Genomic DNA, 9,621 nt, shown 5'->3' with positions numbered 1-9,621 from the left:
TATTCCATTGTAAGGCTATATCACATTTTATTTATTCATCAGTTGATAGACATTTGGGTTGTTTCTATTTTTATGTTAATAATAGAAATTAATAATAGCCAAAAATAGAAACAATGTAATATATGCTACTATGAATATTTGAATACAAGTTTTGTGTGAACATCAGTTTTTATTTCTCAGGGAGTATATACCTAGAAGTGAAATTGCTGAGCCATATGGTAAAGTGTGTGTGTATGTGTATATGAGCACACTCAGTCGTGTCTGACTCTTTGTGAACCCATGGACTGTAGCCCACCAGGCTCCACTGTCCATGGAATTTTCCAGACAAGAATACTGGAGTGGGCTGCCATTTCCTTCTCCAGGGGATCTTACCGATCCAGGGATTGAACTCATGTCTCTTATCCTGCATTGGCAGGCACGTTCTTTACCAGCTGAACTATTGGGGAAGCCATATAGTAAGGAAGAGTTTCAATTATCTCAGGAAGGGTCATAGATAAAACAAGAAGGGTCTCAGTCATATAGGAAAGATTTAAATAGATCAGGAAGTGTCACAAATGTATCATAAATGCTCTCAAAGAGAGAGGAGGTGTCTCAAATACAACAGAAATCATCTCAACATAGTCAGGAAGATTTCATAATGTGTTAGTAAGGGCTCCAAACTGAAATGAACATCTTAAATACATCACAAAAGGTCTCAAATTCAAAGGAAAGGTGTCATGTAATCAAGAAAAGTATCAAATCTCCAAGAAGGATCTCAAAAAGTAAAACTCTTAAAATTTTATGAGAAAGGGTCAAATAGTTAGGAAAGATGGCAACACATTAGGGAGGATCTCAGACATACCAGGAGTCATGTTACCAGCAGGAAGAGACTAAAATAGTCAAGAGGAATATCTAATAGAGTAGTCAACTCAACAGTGGAAACAGTGGCTGACTTTATTTTTCTGGGCTCCAAAATCACTGCAGATGGTGATTGCAGCCATGAAATTAAAAGATGTTTACTCCTTGGAAGGAAAGTTATGACCAACCTAGACAGCATATTAAAAAGCAGAGACATTGCTTTGCCAACAAAGGTCTGTCTAGTTAAGGCTATGGTTTTTCCAGTGGTCAGGTATGGATGTGAGAGTTGGACTGTGAAGAAAGCTGAGTGCCGAAGAATTGATGCTTTTGAACTGTGGTGTTGGAGAAGACTCCTGAGAGTCCCTTGGACTGCAAGGAGATCCAACCAGTCCATCCTAAAGGAGATCAGTCCTGGGTGTTCATTGATAGGACTGATGTTGAAGCTGAAACTCCAATACTTTGGCTACCTGATGTGAAGAGCTGACTCATTTGAAAAGACCCTGATGCTGGGAAAGATTGAGGGCAGGAGGATAAAGGGACGACAGAGGATGAGATGGTTGGATGGCATCACCGACTCAATGGACATGGGTTTGGATGGACTCTGGGAGTTGGTGATGGACAGGGAGGCCTGGTGTACTGCGGTTCATGGGGTTGCAAAGAGTCATACACGACTGAGCAACTGAATTGAACTGAACTGAGTCAACTCAAACAAGCCAGGAAGGGTCTGACACTGGTAAGGAAGTATCTCAAATTAGTCAGGCAGAGTGTAAAATATGTCTCTAATGGTCCTAAAGTGAAAGTAAAAGTGTTAGTTGCTTAGTTGCATCCAACTGTTTGTGACCCCATGGACTGTAGCCCGCCAGCCTCCTCTGTCCATGGGATTTTCCAGGCAAGAATACTAGAGTGGACTGCCCTTCCCTTCTCCAGGGGATTTTCCTGACCCAGGAATTGAACCAAGGTCTCCCACATAGCAGGCAGATTCTTACTGTCTGAGCCACCAGAGAAGCCCATTCTAATGGTCCTAAACAGTCCAGCAATTTAGAAAAAGTGTCGTCTATTAGGAAGGGTCTCAAACTGTCAGGAAGTGTTTCAAACACGTTTTACCCTTTCAAACGTGTTTTGAAATGTGTTTCCAAAGTTTTTCACCCTTTCAAACACAAAGGGTCACAATTAGAGAAAGTGTCTCAACCATCACAAATCACCTCAAACAAACCAGGAACACTTTCAAAGTAGTTAGGAAGTGTTTCAAATAGGTAAATGCCTCAGACTGAGAGCAACAGTCTCCAATAGTTGAGAAAGGTCATGATATGTCTCAAACTTGTCAGGAAGAGTGTCAAATAAAGAAATAAATACAGGTCTCAAACATGTCATGAAGGGTCTTGGGCAAATCAGAGAAAGTCAGTCAGGAAGAGCCTCAACTTTGTAAGTGTTTCAAACATAGCAGGTACATCTCAAGTGGACAGGAAGAGACTCATCATGTCAAGATGTGCTTTAAACATGACAAGAAGTGTCACAAAGAGAGAAGAAGGATCTGAAATATATCACATATCCTCTCAAACCAGACTGGAAGCTTCTCAAAGTAATAAGGAAGAGTTATGAATAAGTCAGTAAGAGTCTCAAAAGAAAATGGAGTATCTCAGATACAACCCAGAGAATCAACATCTCAGGAAGGGAGGGACTCAAATGAATTAGGAAGGCTTCCAAATACATCAGGAAGAGTAACACACAGGTCAAGGAGTTTCTCCAACCTATTAGGAATGTCGCAAGTAGAGAGGAAGGGTCTCACATGCATCAGGAATATTCTCAAACAAGTCCAACAAATACATAAAGGTCTCAGACAGATATAAAGACATCTAAATACCTCCAGAAGAGTCTCAAACTTGTCAAGAAAGGTTTCAAGTAAGTTAAGGAGGAAATGTTCCTAGTATATCAGGAAGAGTCTCAAAGAAGTCATGGATGCTCTAAAACATGTCAGGAAGGGATTTAAATATGTCAGGAAGGTTCTCAGATATGTGATGAAAAATCTCACACATGACTGGAAGCGTCTTAAACTTCTCCAGAACAGTCTAGAACAGAGACAGAAAGTCTCAAATACATAAGGAAGCATCTCAAATAAGTGAGGAATGTTCTCAAGGTAGTAAGGATGGACCATAAATAAATCACCCAGGTTTACTGAACTGAAGGAAGTGGCTCAAGTTCATCTGTGAGTCTTAACCATGTCAGGAAGATTCTCAAATAAGTTGGGAAGAGTCTCAAGCAAGTTGGAAAAGATTTCACAGATGTCAGGAAGAGTTTCAAAGATATTATGAAGACTCTCAAATATGTCAGGAAGAATCACAAATAGGAAAGGAACGTTCTCAAATCTGTCAGGAATGATTACAGAGACAGGAAGAATCTCAGATATGTCACGAATGGTCTCAAACAGTTAGGAAGTATCTCAAAGACAGCAAGAAGATTTTCAAAACTATCAGAAAGAATAGCAAGTGTGTAGGGAACAGTCTCCAGAACATGAGGAAGTATCTCACACAAGTCAGGAAGTTGCAGACATATCAAGAAGCATCTCCAACAAGCCAGGACGTGTCTCAGGAACAGTTCCAAATACTTCATATACCTGTCCAGAAGGGAGGGTCTCAAATACATCAAGAAGGGTCATGCATGTCACAGAGTGTTTCAAATACATGGGAGGGGGAGGGGCTCATTATCATCAGGGAGAGTCTCAGACATGACAAGATGTGTCTAGAAAATGACAGGAAGTGTCAAGAGAGAGGAAGGATCCGAAATGCATCATGAATCCTCTCAATCAGACTGGAAGGATCTCAAAGTAGTTGTGAAGAACATTTGTCGGTGAGGTTCAGTAAGTGTCTTGAATACTTCTGGAAGGGTCTTAAACATTTCACTAAGTGATTTTGAGTTGGGAAGCAAGTCAGAAACGTCTCGAAGATATAGATAAGGGTCTCAAACAGAAAGGAAGTGTCTCGATACAACTGAGAGGGTAAAGAGCCTCAGGTATATTGAGAAGAACCTAATACACCAGGTAGAGTAGCAATCATATCAGTAAGTGTTGCAAACAGAGGAAAAGAGTCTCAGGAATCATCTGAAGTCTGGAAGGTTCTTAAAGTAGTCAAGAACAACTTGTAAAATAAGTCAGTAAGCATCTCAAACTGAGAGAAAGAGACCCAAACACCTCCAGAAGGGTCTCAAACGTGTCAGGTAAAGTTTCAAATAGGTTAAGAAGGGTCTTAGGCAAGTTTGACAAGGTGTTTAATATGTCATGGAGAATCTTGAACAAGTCTTGAAGGCTCTTAAGTATGTCAGGAAATCTTAAATACACAAGGTATGTTCTCAAATATAGCAAGAACTGTCTCCGGGAAGACTCTCAAACTTGTCAGGAAGAAGCCAGAACAGAGAAGAAAGTGTCTCACATACATCAGGAATCATCTCAAATAATTCAGAAAAGTTCTCAAAATAGTAAGGACAAGCTGGAAATAAGTCAGTAAGGTGTTTCAAAGAGCAGGAAGTATCTCAAATACATCTCAGATGTTTTGAACTTGTCAGTAAAGATCTCAGCCAAGTTGAGGAAAGATTCAAGAACATCAGAAAAGGTCTCTTACACATCTGGAAGAGTCTCAAAAAATTCATGAGGTCTTCTCAAACATGTCAGAAAGAGTGTTAAATGGGTAGGAAGCTGCTCAAATCTATCAAGAATGCTGTAAAAGAGACAGAAGTCTCAAATATACCAGGAACAGTCTCATTCAGCAAGTAGCTCAAATAAATTGGGAAGATTCACAAATATGTCAACAAGAGTAGTAGATATAGCAGGAACAATCTCAGACATGTCAGGAAGACTTGAACAGGAAGAGTTACAAGCAAGTTAGATAGGGCTTCAAATACATTAGGGAAATATTCAAAAAAATCAGGAAGCATCTCAAGTCAGAAAGGGTCTCAAATTCATCCAGCCACTAGCAATGTGTCTTGAAGGGTCTCAAACATTTAGGATGCGCACATGCGCTCAGTTGTGTCTGACTCTTTGCAACCCCATGGGCTATAACTCACCAGGTGCTTCTGTTCATGGGATTTCCTGGACAAGAATACTGGAGTGGGTTGCCATTTCCTTCTCCAGGGGATCTTCCGAACAGTTAGGAAGGATCTCAAATATGTTAGTACATGCACCTGGGTTGAATAATGCCTCCCTCCCACCCAAATTCATATATACCTGGAACCTCAGGATGTGACCTCATTTGGAAATAGAGCATTTGTGAATGTAATTAGTAAAGATGAGGCCATAGTGGAGTAAGGTGGGCCCTACATTCAATGATTGCTGTCCTTATAGGAAGGCCGTGTGAAGACACATAGGGAGGTGAATGCCCTCTGAAGGTGGAGGCAGAGATTGGAGCGATATGTCCACAAGTCAAGGAATGCCAAGAAGTGCCAGCAACCAAAAGAAGCTGGGAGAGACATAGAACAGATACCCCCTCAGAACCTCCAGAAGGAATCAGTCCTGCTGATACCTTGATTTCAGACTTCTGGGCTCCTGAACTGTGAGGGAATTATTGATGCTTTCTGTTGTTTTAAGACACCCAGTTTGAGGAACTTTTTTTTTTTTTTTAACAGCAGCCCTGCAAAAATAAATACAGTAGAGATATCAAATACATCAGGAAGAGTCTCAAGGATGTTAGGATGTGTCTCAAGACAGGAATTGTTATCAAGAAAGAGAAAAAGTCTGAAATCATCACTTCTCTCAAAGTGGACCATCAAGATTCAAAATAGTCAGGAAGAGTTTTAATTTTGTCAGGAAGGGTCTCAGACATAAAGGAAGGGTCTCCAGCATGTCAAGAAGGGGTGCAAAGATTTCAATAAGAGTCTCAAAAGAAGAAATGTCTCAGACATGTCAGAAAAGGTCTCAAATGTGTCATGTAGAATCTGAAGTCATGGTTATGCTCAACTTTTCAGGAGGAGTCTTCAATACACAAGGAAGGTTCTTTATTTTTTAACAGTTATATATTTATTTATTTTTGGCTGTGCTAGGTCTTCATTGCTGCGTGCTGATTTTCTCTAGTTGCGGCGAGTTGAAGCTACTCTCTAGTTGCAGTGTGCAGGCTTCCCATTGCGGTGGCTTCTCTTGTTGTGGAGCATGGGCTCTAGGGCACTCAGGCTTCAGAAGTTGCGGCTCCCAAGCTCTAGAGCGCAGGCTCAGTAGTTGCGCATGGGCTTAGTTGCTCCGCAGCACGTGGAATCTTCCTGGATCAGAGATCGGACCCATGCCTCCTGCAGTGGCAGACAGATTGTTAATTACTGCAGCACCAGGGAAGTCCGACACAAGGAAGGTCCTTAAATGCAGCACGAACGGTCTCAAACACATACAGAGGAGTCTTAAACTTGTCAGGAAGTATTTGAAACAGAGAGAAAGTACATGACAAAATATCTCAAACAAGTCAAGAAGTTTCGCAAAGTAGTTAAGGAGAGTTATTAATAAGCCAGTCAAGATCTCAAACAGAAAAGAAGTGTCTCAGATATAAGAGAGTGTCTCCATGTTAAGTACAGTCTCAAAAGTCAAGAAGGGCCTCAAATACATCAGGAAGAATCCCAACTATATCAGGAGGAGAAGGAAGCCTTATGAAGGGACTCAGAGACATCAGGAAGCCTCACAAACAGGAAAAAGGGCCTCAGATTTATCAGGAATCCTCTTAAACAATTCTGGAAGCATCTCAAAGTCATTAGGAAGAGGTTTAAAGACATCAAGGAGGGTTTCAACAGAGATAAAGGGTTTCAAAAACAACCATAAAGGGTCTCAAACATATCTGTATATTTCACAAGTAAGTCATAAATTGTTTCAAACATTTCAGCAAAAGTTTTAAGGTCAGGAAGTTCCTTAAATGTTTCAGGAATGGTCTCAAACAGAGAAGAATACATCAGCAAGCTCGGATGCAACTCAGGAAGGGTCTTGGATATATTAGGAAGTGTCTCACCCTGAGAAGCAGACTCTCAAATACAAGGAGAATCTCAATACCTCAGGAAGAGCCTCACACAGGTGAGGAAGGGTCTCGAACATGGCAGGTAACATCTCAAGTAAGTCACAAAGGATCATACTATCTGGAAAAGCCTTAAATATGTGAAGAATTTTCTCAGGAACGTCTCAAATATGTCAGAAGTATCTCCATTGGTTAGAAATGTTGTGAAACAAGTCAAGAAAGGTCTCATCTGGTTAAGAAGGCTCACACAGTAGAAAGGTGGAGTCTCAAACTTGTGCAAGAGTGTCTTCAACAGATAAGAGTCTATCTGAGGGTTGTCAAGAAAAGTTTTACATTCACCAGGAAGGGTCTCAGAGACAGGAAGAATCTCAGATACTTCAGGAATGGTGTCAAACGTAGGAGGAAACGTGGTAAATAGAGAGGAAGAGTTTCAAGCTTGTCAAAATGGGTTTCAAATACATCGGGGAGTGTCTCAAACAATTAAGAATTAAAAAATAGTCAAGCAAGGGCATTCCCCTGGTGGTCCAGTAGTTAGGACTCTGTGCTCTCACTGACAGGGCCCAGGTTCAATCTCTGATTGGGGAACTAAGATCTCACAAGCAGCACGGCACAGCCAAGAAAAAGAAAAAAAAAAAATGTCAGGACAATGTCAAATAGTCAGAAAGCATCTCAAACTGAGAAATCTCAAATACGTGAGGAAGTCTCAAACAAGTGACTAATAGTCTTCACTATGTCAGAAAATTCTCATATACCTCAGCAAGGATTGTAACTCATCAGGAAGGGTCTCAAACATGTCTGGGAGGCTTTCCAAGGGTCAGAAAGGCCATGAAACAAATGAAGAAGGGTGTCAAAATCATCAGAAAGAGTCTCCAACAGTCTAAAGTCAATTCAGTCGCTCAGTCTTGTCCGACTCTTTGCGACCCCATGGACTGTAGCACGCCAGGCTTCCCTGTCCATTACCCATTCCCAGAGCTTGCTCAAACTCATGTCCATTGATTGAGTCAGTCATGCCAGCCAACTATTTCATCCTCTGTTGTCCCCTTCTCCTCCTGCCTTAAATCTTTCCCAGGATCTCAAAAATGTCAAGTAGGGCCTCAGACTTGGAGTTTCTAAAACAGGCAAGCAGATTCTCAAATATATCAGGAAGTGTCTCCCAAAAATTTAGTATTTGAATGTAATCAGGAAGAGTTTTAAGTATGTCTGTTACGATCTCAGAGCCAGGAAGAGTCTCAGATACCTTGGGAATGGTCTATAACAGCTCAGGAAGAGTTTCAAACAAGTCAGAAAGGTTTTCAAGTAAAAATAAAAATTAAAATAAATAAATAAATAAAAAATAAAGACTCTACACATGGACATCACCAAAAAAAAAAAAAAAAGGTTTTCAAATACATTAGAAAGAGTCTCAAACAATAGGGAAGGGTCTTAAACTTGTCAGAGTCTCAGATTCCTCAGGAAGAATTTAAAATGCATCCAGAAAGAGAGTTTCTCTGGTGGTCCAGTATTGAAAGCTCTACTGGAGGGCGTGGGTTCAATCCCTGGTCTGGGGACCAAGATCCTACATTCCTTGAGGTGGGGCAAAAAACAACAATGACGAAAACACAAAATACATCAAAAGGCTCTCCAATAGAAAGAGTCTCAAAAACCTCAAAAGGAATGTCAAAACAAGTTAGGATGAGTCTCAAATATATCAGGAAGGATTTCGAATAAATCAAGGAGTCTTTCAAGACATCAGGAAAAGTCTCAAGTAGATTAGCAAGTGTCTCAAACATGGAAGCTGGAAATCTCAAGTATGTCATAAAAGGTCTCAACCATGACAGAGTTGTTCAAATACATCAGCAAGTGTCTCAAGCATGACAGGAAGTGGCTCAGTGAAGAAGAGCTTTAAACATGTTAGGAAGGGCTCAAATACATTAGAAAGTAGCTTAAAACAAGTCAGAAACAGTCTTAAAGTAGCCAGGAAGAATCTCAAACACACCAGGAGAAGTTGGAAACATTTTAGGAATAATCCCAAAGGGGTCTGGAAGCATCTCAAATATTGACCGGAAGAGTTTCAAATAGGAAAGTTCTTGAATCTATTAGGATGGGTCTCATTAAGTCAGCTAGAGTCTCAAATATGTCAGAAATGGTCTCAAAGAAGTCAGGGAGAGTCTCAAATGCATCAGGAATGATCTCATATTCAATAGGCATCAACAATAAGTCAGGAAAGGTATCAAACAGACAAGACTCTATCAGAAAGAAACTAAACCAACTTGGGAATGGTATCACATAGCCACAAAGATGGTCAAAACAAGTCAGGAAGGGTCTCAAATACTTCAGGTACACTCTCAAACAAGTCAGAAAAGTTTCAAAATGTGTCAGCACGAGTCTCAAATATATCAGGAAGGGCCTGAAGCAAGCCAAGAAAGGATCAGATATATGCAAGGGTCTCAAACATATCATGAATGTTCTCAAACAAGCCAGGAACTGTCTCAAATGTGGCAGGAAGACCTCAGGAAGTGCTTTCATTACCTCAGGAAGGGTCTCAGTCAGGAAGAGTCTCAACAAGTCAAGAAGGGTCTCAAATATTTTTGGAAGGATCACAGACAGAAAGAGAGGGTTTCAAATAATCAACCTAGTTCTCTAAAATGTCAGGAAGTCTCCAACAAGTAGTGAAGTGTCTGGAACATGTCTGGAAGAGGCTTAAATACATGAGGAAGTTTCTCAAATAGATCAGGCAGGGTCTCAGACAACTGAGGAAGAGTCTCGATCATGTCAAAGAGTTTCTCACATAGTGCCAGAGGCTGTCAAACAAGTCACAAAGAGTCTCAAACATGTC

This window comes from Capra hircus (genome assembly GCF_001704415.2).
Source record: "Capra hircus breed San Clemente chromosome X unlocalized genomic scaffold, ASM170441v1, whole genome shotgun sequence".
Lineage (NCBI taxonomy): Eukaryota > Metazoa > Chordata > Mammalia > Artiodactyla > Bovidae > Capra > Capra hircus.
Note: the sequence above shows the minus strand (reverse complement) of the source record.